Here is a 19,743-nt window from a genome sequence, read left to right on the forward strand (position 1 = left end):
TTCCCACATTCCTGTCAATTGATCCCTTATGCTCTCCCTGAAACCCTGTACAACCTGTGGTTCTTTCAGTTTATCCAGGTCCCATCTCCTTAAAGTCCCACCTTTTAGCAGTTTCTTCAGTTTTAATCTACAGGTCATAACCAATAGATTGTGGTCAGAGTCCACATCTGCCCTTGGAAATGTCTTACAATTTAAAACCTGGTTCCTAAATCTCTGTCTTACCATTATATAATCTATCTGATACCTTTTAGTATCTCCAGGGTTCTTCCATGTATACAACCTTCTTTCATGATTCTTAAACCAAGTGTTAGCTATGATTATGTTGTGCGCTGTGCCAAATTCTACCAGGCGGCTTCCTGTTTCATTTCTTAGCCCCAATCCATATTCACCTACTACGTTTCCTTCTCTCCCTTTTCCTACACTCGAATTCCAGTCACCCATGACTATTAAATTTTCGTCTCCCTTCAGTATCTGAATAATTTCTTATATTTCATCGTACATTTCTTCAATTTCTTTGTCATCTGCAGAGCTAGTTGGCATATAAACTTGTACTACTGTAGTAGGTGTGGACTTCGTATCTATCTCGGCCACAATAATGCGTTCACTATGCTGTTTGTAGTAGCTTACCCGCATTCCTATTTTCCTATTCATTATTGAACCTACTCCTGCATTACCCCTATTTGATTTTGTATTTATAAGTCTGTAGTCACCTGACCAGAAGTCTTGTTCCTCCTGCCACCGAACTTCACTAATTCCCACTATATCTAACTTCAACCTATCCATTTCCCTTTTTAAATTTTCTAACCTACCTGCGCGATTAAGGGATCTAACATTCCACGCTCCGATCCGTAGAACGCCAGTTTTCTTTCTCCTGATAACGAGATCCTCTTGAGTAGTCCCCGCCGGGAGATCCGAATGGGGGACTATTTTACCTCCGGAATATTTTACGCAAGAGGACGCCATCATCATTTAAACATACATTAAAGCTGCATGCCCTCGGGATAAATTACGGCTGTAGTTTCCCCTTGCTTTCAGCCGTGCGCAGTACCAGCACAGCAAGGCCGTTTTGGTTATTGTTACAAGGCCAGATCAGTCAATCATCCAGACTGTTGCCCTTGCAACTACTGAAAAGGCTTCTGCCCCTCTTCGGGAACCACACGTTTGTCCGGCCTCTCAACAGATACCCCTCCGTTGTGGTGGCACCTACGGTAGGGCTATCTGTATGGCTGAGGCACGCAAGCCTCCCCACCAACGGCAAGGTCCATGGTTCATGGGGGGGGGGGAGGGAGGAGTAGTATTGACCTATTTTAATTAACAGTATTGATGGGGCTACATCAGCTCATGAACGGGTAGGGGAATTAGATGGATAGAGCAGAAGAAGAGCAGAGGGAGGAGGAAATAGACACACCAAGGAAGGTAGGGGAGACGCATGAGACAGCTGGATGTTGTAGAGGGATAGTGGGAAGTTGGAAAAGGGCAGTGGGAGGTGGAAAGGAAGAGGGGGAGGAAGATATGGAGGGAGAGGAACATATGGTATGAGAGAGGGTGTAAAGGTAATGGACAAATAGAGGGTAGAGAAGGACATGAGAAGACAGAAATAATGGAGAGAAGGAAATATATATAAGTGGGAGGATGAAGTAAACGGAGAGAAGAAAATATTGACGTAGAGAGGTAATGTGTTCAATATAAATTCAGAAAGAGTACGCAGTCAGAGGCATGTGGAAGCGGCTAATAAGATGTGTATATTCGAATTCTCATTCTTCTCCCGCACATGGAAAGGCGTTTATAGGTCGTTTAACAAACGATTGCTGAATCAGTTATGCATGTGTTAAAAACTTTAAGAGCGAAGAATTTGCTCATTATGCTTGAACTGTATACAGAAGTTCTGTGATGATTTGATGGATTTTATTGATGACAGTTTCGAAGTTTACGACAGTCGTTGTTCCTCCTCTAAGCATCATATTATCACTCATGCGGTGTAGGAAGCAGAACCAGCAAACTTAAAAATAGAAATTCAAATTAACACTGAATGCAAAATTTTTGTGCACAGTAGAGAAAGTAGAACTTCAGATAAACGTTTTTTCTTTCTGATTCTTGTGTGGTATTCAGCAAACTTGGATCCAATCAGAGATTAATTCATAAAAACCACTCGTATTCTCACAAGGAAACTGGGGAGGGAAGAGAGAGACATTTACTGATAGGTGGAATCGCATCCATGCTCATAATTACGGTGAAAATGATCCAACAGGCCATCATATTCCTTTTTTTTTTTTTTTTTTTTTTTTTTTTTTGCCTACAAACATCCCATAGATGAAAACTCTCTGCACAACTCCCTCCATCCCCAGCCACGCCACAGTTATCTCAAAATGAGCTATGGATGACTGCCCCGCAAGTTCTTGCTTGTGTAGCTGACAGGTTACCCGAATCCTACAGAGCGCTTTGTAACTTCGAAAGCGTTGAGCTCACGTGGAACCTTTTTTTTTTTCTCTAGTGCCAACCTCTTCACCTCAGAGTAGCAGTCGCAACCTACGTCCTCAATTATTTGCTGCATGTATTCCAACTTCCTTCTTTCTCTACAGTTTTAGCCCTCTGCAACTCCCTCTACTACCATGGAAGTCAGCCCTGATGTCTTAACAGATGTCCTATCGTCCTGTCCCTTCTCCTTGTCAGTGTCTCCCACATATTTCTCTCCTCTCCGATTCTGCACAGAACCTCCTCATTCCTTACCTTATCAGTCACCTAATTTTCAGCATGTGTCTATAGCACCACATCTCAAATGCTTCGATTCTATTCTGTTCCAGTTTTCCCACAGTTCTGGTTTCACTACCATGCAATTCTGCACTCCGTACGTACATTCTCACAAATTTCTTGGTCGGCCTGAGTAGCCGAGCGGTTCTAGGCGCTACAGTCCGGAACCGCGCGACCGCTACGGTCGCAGGTTCGAATCCTGCCTCGGACATGGATGTGTGTGGTGTTCTTAGGTTAGTTAGGTTTAAGCAGTTCTAAGTTCTAGGGGACTGATGACCTGAGAAGTTGAGTCCCATACTGCTCAGAGCCATTTGAATCATTTTTTTAACAAATTTCTTCCTCAAATTAAAACCTATGTTTGATACTAGTAGACTCGTCTTATACAGGAATTCCCCTTTTTGGCATTGCTAGTCTGTTTTTGACGTCCTCCTTGCTCCGTCCGTCATTGGTTATTTCTGCTGCCTAGGTAGCAGAATTCCCTAACTTCATCTACTTCGTGACATTCATTCCAATGTTAAGTTTCTCGCTGTTCTCATTTCTGCTACCTCTGATTACTTCCGTCTTTCTTCGATTTACTCTCCATCCATATTCTGTACTCACTAGACTGCCCATTCGGTTCAGTAGAGCAATGTCTTCAGCGAATCATATCCTTGATACCCTTTCACCGTAAATTTTAGCTCCGCTCCTGAGCCTTTCTTTTAGTTCCATTGTTGATTCTTCGATGCACAAATTGAACAGTAAGGGAAAGACTACATCCCTATCTTACACCCTTTTTAATACGAACATTTCGTTCTTGGTCGTCCCACTCTTATTATTACCTCTTGGTTCCTGTACATCTTGTATATTACCTGTCTCTCCCTATAGCTTAACCCAATTTTTCTCTGAATTTCGAACATCTTGCACAATCTTACGTTGTCGAACGCTTTTCCCTGGTGTACAAATCCTATGAAAGTGTCTTGATTTTTCTTAAGTCTTGCTTCCATTATTAACCACAATATCATAATTTTCTCTCTTGTGCCTTTACCCTTCATTAAGCCCAACTGAGCGTCATCTATAACATCCTCAGTTTACATTTCCATTTTCCTGTATGCTATTCTGTGTATTCTTCTTGGAACTTAGGCCCCAGCAAATCGCTGTGAGCTGTGGAGGCGATTAATCGCTCATGCGGAAAGTTGGTTCTCAAGGGCATTTTATGTATGTAGGACTTAATATCCTATCGTCGCCGTCGTAAGGGTTGGAGGAGGTCCTACGCAATACTGGACTGGTGGCTCTAAAATCATTTTCTCATGAGCGTTTTTGTCGGGTCATCATTCTAACTGGTTTGATACCAACTGCCGCGAATTCCTCTCCTATACCAATTTTTCAGTCTCAGAGAAGCACTTGTTACTATCAGTTATTTGCTGTATACTGTCTCAGTCCTACTCTACAAATTGTATACTCTGCAGCACTGTCAAGCAGAATCGGAATTATTTACTGATGTCATAACACATGTCCTATCACTCAGTCACTTCTTCGTCTGAGATTTAAGCATCTTCCTGTTCTCGCCAATTCTACGGATAACATCGTCATTTTTCTGGCAGTCCGCCAACATTATCAAAATATTTCTACAGCACTAGACTCCAGACGGTCTGATTATCTCCTTTTGTTGTTTTTCCATAACTTATGACTCATTTCCTTACAAAGCTGTACTCCAAATATATTTTCTCAGAAAATGTTTTCTCAAAGTAAGGATACGTTGCACAATAATTTTGTTTCTTTCGAGGAATAATATCTTCTTCCTCTGTGGTAGTCGGCTTTTCATGTTGTCCTTGCTCCGTGCGTTTCTGTCGTCTAGTTTCCGAGATGGCAGAGTTCCTTGACTCTGTCTACTTTGTGGTCACCAATTTTGATGTTAGGTTTATCCCTAATCTCGTTTACGCAACTCCTCATTACTTTATTCAATTTACTCTCAATTAATAGTTCGTATTCGTTAGACTACTCCATTTAACAATCTTGTCATTTTTCATTTAATCTGAGAAAGGCAGTGTCATCAGTGAATCTTATCATTGACATCATTTCACCGTGAATTTTAATCCCACTTCAGAACCGTCGATATTCGGATGGAATGTTAAGGTGTTGTAAACCTACGTACCTGTCTTACACCTCAAAACTTCGTTTTTGATTTTCCATTCTTCTTCTTCCCTGTATTTTCACTTATTGTATAGTAACCGTCTTTAGATTTTGCATACACCTGTTTTCCTGTGAATTTCGTAAATTTTGTACAGTTCCATATCGTCGAACCATGTTGTAGATCGACTAATACTATGACTGTATTTTGATATTTCTTAGGACTCGTTTCCATTATCAAGCGCAACGACTTAAGTGCCGCTTTGGTGCCCTTAACTTTCCTCAAGGCAAACTGACCATCATGTAACTGATCCTCAGTTTCAGTTTACATCCGTCTGTATATTATTCATGTCAATAACAGGACGTATGCGCTGACTGTGCAATAGATCACGCATTGAACAATCCTGGCGGTCTTCGGGATTGTGTGAAGGACAGTTTTCCGAAGTGTATTGGTAAATGTCTACACTCATAAATTCTGCACACTAGCCAGAACAGTTCTTTGTTTGCCACTTTATACAGTGATCTTAGGAATTCCAAACGAAAGTCTTCTGTGCCTTCAGTCTCGTTTGAATGCAAACGTTCAAAAGCTTTGCTAAACTCTCACTCTAATGCTTGTTCTCTATGTCTACCGCATACCGTATCGACGCTCTTCTTGCAATTCAGTGACGGAAGAAACTCGCAACACCATAAAATTATTAATGTATAGTAATGAAATTTTGGTAATATGTTTGCCTAGGTACCATATGTAAGTCATTACATCACAGTTTAACGTAAGCAGAGGTAAGTCATTGCAAATGTGTAACGGTGGTATATTAATATCATGTGGAACCGCCAGCATGTTGAATGCAAGCATGCAAACATTCATGTATTGTGTTGTAAGGGTGCCAGATAGTTTGTGGTGTGGAGTTCCACGCCCGTTGGACTTATTCGGTTAATATAGGTACTGTTAATGCTGGTTGTGAATGCTGGAATGGACATCCGATGATTCCTGCATGTGTTCAACTGGAGACAGATAAGATGATAGAACAGGCCTACGCAACATGTCGATATTCTGTAAAGGATGTTGGATTACCACAGCTATGAGTGGACAACCATTATCCTATTGGAAAACATCCCCTGAAAGTTTATTCACGAATGACAGCACAGCAGGTTGAATTACCAGTTGGACATAAGAATTTGCACTCAGGGTGCATGGGATAACTACGAGATTGCCCCTGCTGTCATTTGAAATCACACCACAGACCGTAACTCCAGATGTAGATACAGTGTGTCTAGCATGCAGACAGGTTAGTTGCACGCCCTAAAAAGGCCTCCTTCTAGCCAACACACCGCCATCAGTGGCAACGAGGCAGAGCCAGCTTTCATCAGAAAACATGACAGACCTTTACCCAACCCTGCAATGAGCTCTGCTTGACACCACTGAAGTCGTAGATGGTGGAGGTTTGCGGTCAGGACATTTGGCTATGAATTGTCCTTGAAGCTGCTCCAATTGCTGCAGACGCAGTACAATGCGTCAGAGCTATACGCCGAATGCGGAGGTCTTCCCACTCGGTAGTGCCACGTGACCGTCCAGAGCCCAGTGTTCTTGCGACAATATATTCTCGTAACCACTGCTGCCAGCAATCATACACAGTGGCTACATTCCTGGTAAGTCTTTCTGCAGTATCCCAGAGGGAACATCCATCTTCTTGTAGCCCTACTACACGAACTCGTTCAAACTCATAGAGGTATTGATAATGGCGTTTCTGAAGCCTTAAAGGCGTTTTTTTTAACTAACGTCAACTCAAACTCACCATGTCCACTGCAAAAAGTAGCTAATGCTCACGACCTTCACAGTGCGTATTTAAAGTAAACCTAATTTGCATATTCTTGGTGGTGCTACTAGCGCCTATCTTATGCTGCTGGTGGAGCGAAATTTTAATAGACGTCACCATTCAGACGTAGAAAAACACCAACTTTCGTTAATGACGCCGGACTCATTCCTGGTTTTTGATTCTTTTTCCTCAGTGTACGTCAGCAGATAGTGTCTCTCCTTTATGGAGATCACTACATATTGTTTCCACCTGTCTGCTCTTTCCGCCGCGCTCATCAGTGAAATTCGACTTGGACATTTGTTGAAGCTTTTGCTTTTGATTTCACAGAAAATATTTTAACTTTTTTTAATAGTGAATGAGAACTTCGGTCGACAATTTTTCTTCTGACTCCTTCGTACTTTCACGGCAGCGATTTCACCTTTGTCCCCCTTATGAACTAAATAGTTTTTCAGTTTCTTATAGATGTTACTCACTTCGCACATTCATCTTTGGAAGCAATTACACCTTCAGAAAATCTTTAATCAGATGAGGTCCCGTCACATCGTCAAAGTGTGAATAAAGCCATGACACGAAATGGTTCAAATGGCTCTGAGCACTATGGGACTCAACTGCTGTGGTCGTAAGTTCCCTAGAACTTAGAACTACTTAAACCTAACTAACCTAAGGACATCACACACATCCATGCCCGAGGCAGGATAAGAACCTGCAACCGTAGCGGTCGTGCGGTTCCAGACTGTAGCGCCTTTAACCGCTCGGCCACTCCGACCGGCTCATGACACGAAATAACCACGTGGTTACCTCTTCTTGAAGCTGCGCGTCGTCATCAAAATGCTGCATAGCCAACCAGTTCTTCATTGCTGGGAGTAAGTGGAAGTCTCTCGGTGCCAGGTCGGGACTGTACGGCGGATGAGGAAACAACTCCCACTTAAAAGATTCGAGAACTTCACGAGTGGCATTCGCCGTGTGGGCCCGGGCATTGTCGTGAATCAGCAAGACCTTTGAGCCCAACTTTCCCCTGCGCTTGTTTTTTATTGCTATTCTGAGGTTGTGCAGAGTTTGGCAATACCTTTGAGAGTTTATTGTAGTGCCTTTTTCCAGGAATTCCACAAAAATTACACATTTTCTGTCCCAAAAGAGGTAACCACGTGGTTGAAGGCGCAGGCGACAGAATTTTACGACGAAGGAATTTCCAAGCTCGTCCATCGCTATGATAAGTGCCTTAATTTAAATGGCAACTATGTAGAAAAGTAGTATTTAAGTGTGGCTTTCATCTGTATATAATGAAAAAAATTTCCAATACTTTATTTATTTTCAATTCCAAAACGTAATGTGCTTTGTGGATAGCCCTCATATATATATATACGCTGCTAACGGAAACAGTATCATACATGTTCTGTTCAACAGCACTATCTAAATTAACACATCAATAGTTCCTAAGATTCTGAACGCATTTTTTCCATTAGTTGACTGCCTGCTATTTTAGTCTTAATTGCAGATGATATCGTGCAAAATGTTGCAGTAGGCAACACAAAGAACTTGCTTTTGGTTAACGTGGATGAATTCCATATCCGGTAATTTCGATTACGTTCTCCCTTACTTCGCTGAGTTGTTCAAGAAACATCACATTCCAGTCCTCACCTTTACGAACAGAACCTTGTGTTCGGTCTCTAACGATCTTGTAATCGACAGGACATTAAACTATAACAATCCTTCTAGTCCTTAACTGACCTTCGAGAACATCCTCGACGTTACCTTATTTCGCTCATTCAAACGTTGTCAAAGATTGCCTCCACTAGAGGCTAACAATACTGTCTGGACTGCAGCCCAAAGGTATCGCAAATACGTTCTGTCTGACAGAAAAGGTTTTACCCGATTTAGGGTTCTCACAATTTCCAATAGGGCTACTGAGAACACTCGTAGTTTTCGTGATACGAAAACATACCTCGCTTGTTTACATCTTAAGTCTCAGTTTTCAAGTAAGCCGATCAAACATAATCGAAGTTGTAGCATTGTATACACAGTATTCTTCGGTATACTAAGCTGAACTTGTGCCTTGGTTCTCAGTGCCAGTTAGTAGAAATGGAGTTAAAACCTCGTAGTTGGCATTCGCATTCATCCTCCGCCATTTTATGGCTTCATTAACAAATTGCCAGTGCATTATTTTGTTTCATTCACTATTATAGCGTGCTCTTTCCTCGACCGATTATAAATCCTCCATTTTATATTTGTGATAGTTGGTACGTTCTACAAGATTGTTACACATCACGGAGAGGGTGTTCTCTGCTTCTTGTCTACCTCATATTTCGCGAATTCTTATAAATGTAGATTTTATTCATCGTAGATAGCACGGTGTATTCTGAGTTATGCGTCAATTTTCACAACAGATTCTAGTTTTTACAACTGAAAATACCTCTGAGAGCTCTCCTGCAGCCCCTCGTATTTATATTGCTTGAAAGTGGGCCGTCCTAAGTGTCTTGTTCTGATTAATATACTCCAAATCGTTTTATTAATGCGATCTGTTCAACTAAACCTACTGCTTGCCTTCCTTCCCCTTGTATAATTAAGGACCCTTCTTAATTCGCCCTTATATTTGCAAACGTTTCTCATTAAGAGATATAATCTTGCTGAAGACATTTTAGCAGTTGGCCCGGTATACTCTTACACAGATCTTCTTACTTTATTTTGTAACCGATGTGCTTCTCGAACCTCACTTCTCAGACATATCTAACCCTGACACTCGCAGACAAGATTTATGAAGCATGCTGTTTGAAGACGGCTGTTTTTTCCAAAAATTGGTTAATACCCTCCTCTTCTGAACAGCGATCTTATTATATTGAGTCCACAACTAATTATCTGTTCAGACAATGATGTGACACAAAATTTGCTACATTTTCCTCGTTTTCTAAACGGATCCAATTTCGGGTGAATTAGTAAAATACCCTGGTACACGAAATACAAGTTTATTACATTGATGGTAATAGCTTAGGTGAATTTATATGAATTGGTCTACATCACGCATTCTAATTACTATGAAACGCGGGATTTCCTAGTTTTCTATGATCGTTTTTAGAACTGCGGTTTCAGCTGTTGTATGCTTTTGACTTTAGGTACATAGGGCTTTCCGTTTTCTTGCTCCATCAGAAGCGTATCATGTATGACCACTATGGCCACATTCCCTCAATAATAATTCATAAAATTCATCTGTTTCATTGAATGTTTTCATGTCTTTTTGTCTGTCACCACGATGTCGGCAGCTGTTCCAGAATCTTGGAATACTTCTTAGCTTTGAACCACTCTTTTTTCTAAATTTAAAAGATATCTTCATTTGAGATTCATACAGATACATTCTGTAGCATCACCCGGTAATTTCGATGTTTATTAGTATCAATAAGATAATTGTTACAATGAATTTTGTTCGGCAGAAAGAGTACAGTCATACACAGTAACTATGACTGGTTGATAATCAGTTTATAGCGTTCTAGCGTATTTCATTCACAATAAGATCTGCTGGTTTTACTATCTTTCAACACCCTGCAATGGTGACCCATAATCTACAAACAAAATGGCAATGGAGTATCTATGACTACCTCAGACACTAAATGAGGACTCACGCAATTGTAGCTGGTGACGACTTCTACTAACCCTCGATTTGGTGGCAAAAATACATGATTAATTACGGAGGTAAGCATAAAACATCATCCGAAATTGTGCTGAAAGCATTCTCTGAAAATTTCGAGAAATTCGTTCATTACTCTGTTGGTACATAGTCAACATGGATTTAGAAAACACCGTTCTTGTGAAACACAACTAACTCCTCACTCACACGAAGTGTTGAGTGCTGTTCCGTATTTCTTAATTTCCAGAAGGCTTTTGACACCGTACGTCACAAGCGGCTTGCAATCAAATTCCAAGCTTATGGAATATTGTTTCAGTTATGCGACTGGGTTTTTGATATCCTGTTAGAGATGTCTCAGTTTGTAGTAACTTACAGGAGGTCATCGAGTAAAACGAAAGTGTTTTGTGGTGCTCCCCAAACTAGTGTTACAGGCCCTCTGTTGTCCCTTATCTCTACAAGCAATTTAGGAGACAATCTGAGCAGCCATCTTATGCTATTTGCAGGTGATGCTGTCGTTTATCGTCTAGTGTAGTCATGAGAAGACTAAGACCATTTGCAAAACTGTTTAGATATCTGTATGGTGAGGAGATTGGCAATGGATAATAAATAATGAAAAGAGTGACGTCATCCATATGAGTGCTAAAAGTAATCGGTTAAAGTTCAGTCAGACGATAATATCAATCAAATCTAAAGGCCGTAAATTCGACTAATTACCTGGGTATTAGAATTACGAATAACTTAAATTTGTAGTAACACATAAAATATATTGTGGGGCAGGCGAACTAAAGACAGCATTATACTGGCAGAACACTTATAAGCTGCAAAAGATCTACTAAGGTGATTGCCTGCACTACGCTTGTCCATCGTCTTTTAGAGTACTACTGCGCGGTGTGTGACTCTTAAAGGATAGGATTAACGAAGAACTATGAGAAAGTTCAAAGAAGGGCTGCACGTTTTGTGTTACCGAGAAATAGGGGAGTGTGTGTCACGGACATGAAACAGGATTTGGGGTGGACGTTATTTATACAAAGGCGTTTATCGTTGCGGCGGAATTTTTCACGAAATATCAGTCACTGTCTTCCTCTTTCGATTGGGAAAATATTTTGTTGACGCCGAACTACATAGGGAGATGCGATCCTCAGAATAAAATAAGGGAAATCAGAGGTCGCACAGGAAGATAAATGTATTCGTTTTATCCGCGCACTGTTCGAGTGTGAAATAATAGAGAATTAGTGTGAAGGTAGTTCGGTGAAGCCTCTGCCAGGTACTTAAGTGCGATTTGCGGAGTATCCACGCAGGTGTGGATGTAGAACTATTGAATTATGTGTGTGACATTTCATATCATACTCAGTCATCGAGTACATTGGTGATAAATTTATTATGCAGTTCAAATAGCACTTTCTGTGTTACAGCCACTATGAATTGCGAATTGATAACAGGTGGTATTACGAGATAAAATCGTGATTCCATCGACATTTGCAGACGAACAAATTGTGTGATCCGGTAGGATCACGTGTTGTGTGTCAAGATAATTGAAACAGCAAATTGTCAGCGAATAAAATCCTCGTCCGATTCCGCACCCCCACTCACTTTAATCAAGTGCCCGCCACTCATCGCCATCATTTTGTAATTCGTTGTTCACTGCTAACCACTGGATACCTGTGCACATTTGCGGTTTGGTAGTCAACCGCTTAGTGAACTTTTAATGTCTGTTTCTCACTGCACTGTCCAGTAAATTTGCGGTGTTTCATTGTTTTGCTTCTATTCTTGTCAGGATGGTGATATGCGGTGTGTGGGGCTAGTTTTAATAACTTCTGTTTACCACTAAAGCTTTCCAGGTGTTGTATAGCTCTTTGCATAATCATTAACCTCCACGTAATTGAGGGTCATTTACTCGCGTGCCAGAGCGTTCGATATCAGAGGTGCCTCTTGCACTGTTCTGTGATGCACGCACAAAGGATTCTTTTCTTACTTTTTCCCCTAACCCAACAAACGCTTGCATACGATGTTGGGATTACCTTTATTCACGTAATTATTTTAATAAGATTTAATATTTTAATTTGAGGATCCAGCAGGCATGAGAGTACGAGGAGAGGCAGTTGAGACGCTCCACACAAATAAAGAGACGGACGCGCTATTTTCTGATTTATAGTGGACAGTTGCTGAATTTTCTAGATTTGTTAATATGTGTAGACTCCGAATTATAGCAACATTTTAAAGTATGTAACAATATACTTCTATACATTGCGTTGGAATAAATCTTTGGAGAGGATTAGACATAACATGTGTGGAACTGGATCAAATATCAGGAATGCGATAGGGCCGCCAACCATTGTCTGACCGCCAGAAGAACGGGTCTCACAAATGTGTGCCCAAGTAAGCCAACTCAGGTACGCCTCGTGTGTTTACTACAGTCATGGTCAAAACATGTGTTCAAATTGTTGACTTGAAGCATATACACACATTGAAAAGCGATTCCAGGCACGCTATGGTGTCATGTAAAATCATGACTCTGAGCACTATGGGACTTAACATCTGAGGTCATCAGTCCCCTAGAATTTAGAATTACTTAAACCTAACTAACCCAAGGACATCACACACTTCCATGTCCGAGGCAGGATTCGAACCTGCGACCGTAGTGGTCGCGCGGTTCCAGACTGTAGCGCCTAGAACCGCTAGGCCGCACTGGCAGGCCAATCACGCCGTATAACATTGTCCAGAATAATTATATAAAATGTATCACACAAATGTTGTTTGGCTGCTACAGCGATATTACTAAACAATTAAGATTTCTTGTAACTTTATTCGTTGCAAAGATGTGAACCGCAGTGCGCCTTTTTAAAATCGCACCCTATGTTTCTTATTCGATAATCTACTTCCTCTCCTAAGGATCTAATCAAGAACATATCACACTGTACCATTCACTTAAACATGACATTCTTAAAAACGAAACATGAAATCGATTTTGCCTCTTCCGTACTATCACACAGCGCAGGTTCTCTAGGTCGTGTAATTATCCACTTGCTGCACTGCTGCACTGCTGCACTGCTGACGCTAACAAATTGAAACACATGGTAAACGGACAACGCTCGTTCTATCAACTGCCTTCAGTTGAAGGTTAGAGAAGCTTTGTTGTTTAACAATTTGTATTCATCTGCCCCGAATCTGTAGTTGATTATATTACGTTGGTAATGTGATTACCTTTCCTATGTATCAATTATACGTTAAGTACGTTTCATTATAATTTATTTGCGACCTCAGTAGATTTCCTACATATATTCATCTGCGAGAGAGGCAAGCAGCAGTCAAGTTGCTGACTTCATATACGAGTGAGCATTATCAAGACAGAACTGAACATTTGCAACAAGATTAAACTTTCTATGACATCATTGTTGTACAAAACATTACAAATTCCTATTTTCTCGATTTTTAGAAGCACGACGCAACAACTCGGTTTCAGTATCTTCTGTTGCTCTTTGGCTGTCGACCCGCGACGTATAGTGGCCAGCAATTTTCTCTCTGGTCCCGGCAGCGAAGATGCTGTCTCCGTTCGTTGTGCCGCCCTCTCCGTACATGAAACATAAAAAGTAAATACAAACTTTAGTCAATTCACAACCATTACAAATATTACAAAAATACATCGACAAAAAACTAAATTAAACTTACATTCACCTGCAAACTGGGCTGACACTAGTGGATGGGTGACGCTTCAATTTCGCGTCCCACTACATAACCTACCCACAAGCTCAGTTTGTCAGGTTTTAACCGAAAATAAAACTTTTTCTATATACAATTTTAACTTAATATTATACTATTTTCCTCACATTTTAAGTAATCTAAAGTCCTTGCTCTTAGATAGATTCAATCCTTTTATGACGATATTGTTGTGACTATTTGTCATTTCCCTTTAATTGTGCTATTATGGTAATTCACAACCGAATATATGGAGATTACTCCTTTTCATTTAATAGTTGCTAGTAAATAATAATTTAGTACGTTCTTTAACGTTGTTACATTAGGACAGAGCGTTCAAATTGTGATAGATTAGTTTCATTTTTATTCATTTACTAGAGTTATTCTTTCCCAAAAAGTATATTACTAATAAGTTTCTCACAGTAACTAATAGTACTATTTACTTTACGTCGTTCTTTGCCCTAATGCTTTATTTATGCCTGAGGTCAAGAACAAGTCAAGCAAAACTTTCTTTAGACTCTCGGCACAGCTTTCTTTACCTTCGGACACTTTGTTGGATATTGGCAATTTATTTAGGAGAAACAAGCGAGAGAGCCTCGTTTGGTGTGTTCTATATTAACACTATTACAAATCACTATTAAAGGCACTCTGCTATGTTCTCGTGAGGCATTCAGCTCTGGACGCCCATGGTCCCTAAAATTATTAACCATCCCCTTTGGTTCCTACTATCCGAGTAAATATAAAATATACAAAATTCCTTCTGACCTAATAACAAAATTTCTTCCATATAAATCCCCTTTTAGTTATCTTCCTCCTTTTGAAGTATCTGTAGATAATTGTAGAACACTTGTTTAAACTTTCTCTTATTTCTTTAAAATAACACGTAACTATCACGAAAAACTTCACATGAATAAACTATGAACGCTCTTCCGTATGTAGCACATACTAAATATTAACTTATTTAGGAATGAAGGGTTTCATTTGATCAACACTATATAATCCTTTAATTATACCTGATGAAGGTCCCATAAGAAGTAACGCTTTGGGATATACAGTCTTACGTACAACATATGGAACTTCAAAGATAAAGAAGAATTTTATACATTCCTTATTGATCTTCGAACTTTTAGGATGAGATCGTACTAGCACAAGGTCTCCTACCTCGACTGAGGGTTCTATAGCATGTTGAGTATAACTTTTAATTCTCCGTTCAGCATATTTCGCAAACTTTTTCGTCTTGGATGCATTGTTGGATCTCATTTACTGGTGGCCAAGGTAGAGCAGCTAGTAAAGGCTCACCTATAATTCGTTTGCCTAAAATTTCTATAGGTGATAATCCCGTCGTTAGATGAGGCAATTCATTTAATATCTTTTCGAATTCAGGCATTAGTTTGGCCCACCGAGTATGTTTATGTGCACAATAAGTTCTACATAATTGTCCTATTTATTTCATGACTCTTTCTGCTAAATTACTTTGAGGGTGATATTTCGAAATTAAGATATGTTTGATTCCATATTGTTTTATCATATTTTGAAACTTTTGACTAATAAAGGCACTACCGTTGTTAGACGTACGTCGTTTAGGAATGCCCCAGTTAACAAAGTAAATTCGGGTAAGAAAGCGTATAACGCTTGCGGTATTCGCTCGTTTCAAAGTATACAGCTTCACATGTTTGGACCAACATTCCATTACAACAAACACATAAGTAAATCCACCTGAACTGCGAGGCAAAGGGCCGAAAATATCTAATGACAGTAGATCCCACAGACCTCGAGGAATTACAGCATATAATTTATAACGCTTAGATTTGTTATTAATTTTAACCTTTTGACAGGTTTCGCAAGTCCTAATAATATTTCTCACAATACGGGACATATTTTTTAAATAATAATACTTCATTAGGTGTTTAATACATTTATGAATTCCAAAATGCCCGTAACCTTCATGAATATAAGTAATTAATTCGTACACAACACTTTTCGGAATGCAGATTTTCCATCTCCGGTGTTCCCTCTGTGCTTTCGAATACAACAAGTCGTTGAAATATAACCACACACCCCGGGTGTTAACTGTTTCATCCCCATTATTAAAGTTTTGTATAAGTGCCCTATATTGATCGCCATTTCTTAGATTGCATCTAATAGCAGTTACTATCCGTTTAACCTTACGTTCGTTCTCCTGAGTTAAAAGGAATTAAAAATGGTAATTTGTTCCTGGTTCTTCTGCAATGTTAATATTCTCCATTCCTACTGGAAGTCTCGACAAAGCATCCGAAGCTACATTTTGAGGTCCTTCTATATACCTAATTTCGTACTGAAATTCTTGCAAGCATAATACCCAACGTAATAATCTACGGTGAAGTAACCGACAATTGTTCAAAAAGGTTAAAGCTTGATGATCAGTATATACAATCGTTTTTCTTCCAATTAATAATCCTCTAAATCTTTGAAAACCCCATACCACTGCGAGAGCTTCCTTCTCGGTTACAAAATAACTTCTTTCATGTTTATTTAAAGTTCTACTAGCGAATGCAATAGGCAGATATAATACCTTTTCATTGGTCAGATCACCTTGGAATATTACGCAAGACACACCATAATCAGAGGCATCCGTACACATACAAAAGTCCTGATTGAAACCTGTATGGTATAACATTTTGTCTTCTGTTAACGCTGCCTTTATCTTATTAAAAACTTCCTCTTCCTCTTTTCCCCAGAGCCATACTGATTTCTCTTTTAATAAATCCAGTAAATTAGGATTAACAATATCCTGCCTTGGAAGAAATCTTCTCAGATATCCTACCATTCCCAAGAATGATTTCAGTTGTTTCCGATTCCTAGGACTCGGGCATCGAGCAATAGCTTCAATACGTCCTGGGTCTGGCCTAATACCTTTACTGTCCACTATATGCCCCAAAAATCTCACTTCCTCCTTTCCGAAGTAAGACTTAGATAATTTTTAAGTAATTCCTCTGTCAATTAAACGGTTAAACAATTCCCGTAATATCGTTACGTGTTCTTCCCACGTTTTAGTGGCTACCAAAATATCATCTACATATAAAATAATCTTTTGTAATAATTGCTGACCCAAAGCAGAATCTAATGCCCTAATGAAAGTTGACACTGGTATATTAAGTCCAAAGGTAAAACTTGGAACTGATACGATCTGCCTTCAAAAAGAAAAGCCGTATATTGCCGTGAATCTGGGTGTAATATTACTTGATGGTAGCCAGCAGTTAAATCCATTGTACTCATACAACGAGAACCCGCAATCTTAAGAAGTACGTCCTCCATAGGAATAGGTCTGTCTCTTTCCATCTCTATAATTTTGTTTAATTCACGAGCATCCAGAACCAGTCGTATCATAAACAGTAGCTTTCTTAACTACCCACAAAAGACTGTTAACAGCACTACATGATCGTTCGATAATATTTTGTTCTAGCATCTTACTTATTTCTCTACTAGCCGGTTCTTTGAATTGTACTGGAATAGGATAAGGTTTCTTAAAGAATGGTTTTTGATCTTTAATCTTAAGTTCACAAGCGTAATCTTTGATTCTCCCCGGTTCATCTGAGAAGACAACTCTAAATCCTAACAATAAAGATTCCAACTCTTCCTTTTCTCGTTCGGATAGACAATTCGTAGAATGACATCTTTCTTTCACTTCGGTTACGATACTATTACTAGCCTCACATTGGTATACTTCATAAACAAGATCACTAAAATCTGTTAATAGATTTATGGTCTGTGTGTACTTTCGTAGCAATTTTCAGGTACTTGATTATTAGAAAACCTCACTTTAAAAGCACATGCCTCCTTATGGATGGTTAAGGAAGAGTCTTTAAAATCTAATATAGCTCTATATTTGCATAGCCAATTTATACCTAAATTATGGCCACATTTAAGTTGGCTACGACAGGTATAGAGTGAGCAATTAATTGTTTAGCAATTTCAAAAGTTAAATAAACTTCCTCAGTAACAATTTGACTCCTTTTACCAGTAACTCCTATAATTTGCACCCCAGTTACAGGTAAGGTTGGGAAATTCCAATATTTTCTTTTAAGCTGAAATAATTCTTTAGATAAAATACTTACTTCGCTACTCGAATCGATTATAATATATACTTCGGTATCTTTAATATAACCTTTAATAACGGGTTTATAAGCTATATTCTCCCTTATCTGATTGTCTTCCTGAAGTAAATCTTGTTGCCAATCACCTTCCTTAATGATAAATTGCAATTGGGTCTTGTATAATCTTGACTAACAGTTCCCTTTAGTTGACCCGTACTAAAGGACTTTACTAGTTTTCCGAACTTCCTATGATAACGTCACCTACAACTTGACCTTCATTAATTACTTGAGGATGATTTATCTCATTATCGTTGTTGTGTAATTTCCGCATTTTAGTTATTACCACGATTTTGTTGGCTCTCTTTATCTTTAGAGTGACGTTTTATATAACAAAACCGGCTATGATTATTGTTGTTAAATTTTCGTGGTTCCGAATTATTATTATTTCGAGGATTGTCATTTCTACCAAATCTAAATTTCTCGTCTTCCCTTTCTCTGTTAAGTATATCTAACTGTTCTAAATATCCTAATTATTCGCAAGGTTGTGACCATTCCCTTTCTTTCATTCTTTCCTTCACATAATACGGCAACCTACTAATTAGGACTCGTATTAGATGACTTTCAATAATTGGTTCTTCAATTAATTTGACACTGTTTAAATGCCATTCGAAATAATTCCTATAACCTCCCCACCGTTTAGAATATGGAGGAGGGTCTAACAACTGTAAAGTTAAGTGTTGTTGTTTTCGTCTTGACCAATAATTTTGTTTAAACTGCTTAACAAAATCATCCCAGTCCATAAATTCAGTTCTATGCAGTACTGCCCATTCCGCAGCTTCTGCTTCTAAATCTCCTATTTCAAATTGAATCCGTTTTTCATTGCTCCATTTAGAAGATAATGAAGTTTCAAAAGTTTTTATAAAGTTTATAGGGTGAAGTTCACCTCCTGGTTTGAATACAGGAAATCGACTTGCTAAATTTGAATTTTGTCGTTATATCATCCCAACATTCTGCGAGATATAGTTTGATTTTGTTTATATTGCAGAGACGGAGTTGCGTCGGATTTGCTTGTCGTGATTTCTTTATTTGTATTGTTGTCGTCCGAGCTAGCAAACACGATGCGACTGTTGTCTCTGATTACGTTATTACTTCTACTACTTGAAATGTTTTCATTATTATCTAATTCCGATAACCGTTTAGTAATTTCCAGTATTTGCATTTCTGTATTGGATACACGGTTAGCTAATATCGATTCTTCACTGTGTTCACGATGTGAACGCTCTGTACCTTCGTCAATGTTATTATCTTTGGAAGTCTCAAGGTTATTGCATATTTCGGTAGTTAAAAATATCATGTTTTCTATTTCAGTATGATCTTTTTATACTTGATGAGGTAATGTCTCTAATTCTACATTATCTATTGAAGAAATCTCTACAGGTTAGGTGGAAACCTCTTTAATAGATTCTAATATTTCTCTACGAACAGTTTCTGTTTGCATAGGAAATTCATCTCGTAACTAACTAAGACATTGATGTTATCCAGTCTCTTGGTTAAGTCAGTAATATCATTTCGGATGCGAGCTTTTTCCTCACGCGATTCCTGGATGTGTTCTTCTAACCTTTTACTATTATCAGCAATCTTATTACTAAATCCTACTAGGTTTTCCTGAATTTCAACTTTAGAAGCCTCTATT

The sequence above is a fragment of the Schistocerca americana genome, chromosome 1, assembly GCF_021461395.2.
Source record: "Schistocerca americana isolate TAMUIC-IGC-003095 chromosome 1, iqSchAmer2.1, whole genome shotgun sequence".
Lineage (NCBI taxonomy): Eukaryota > Metazoa > Arthropoda > Insecta > Orthoptera > Acrididae > Schistocerca > Schistocerca americana.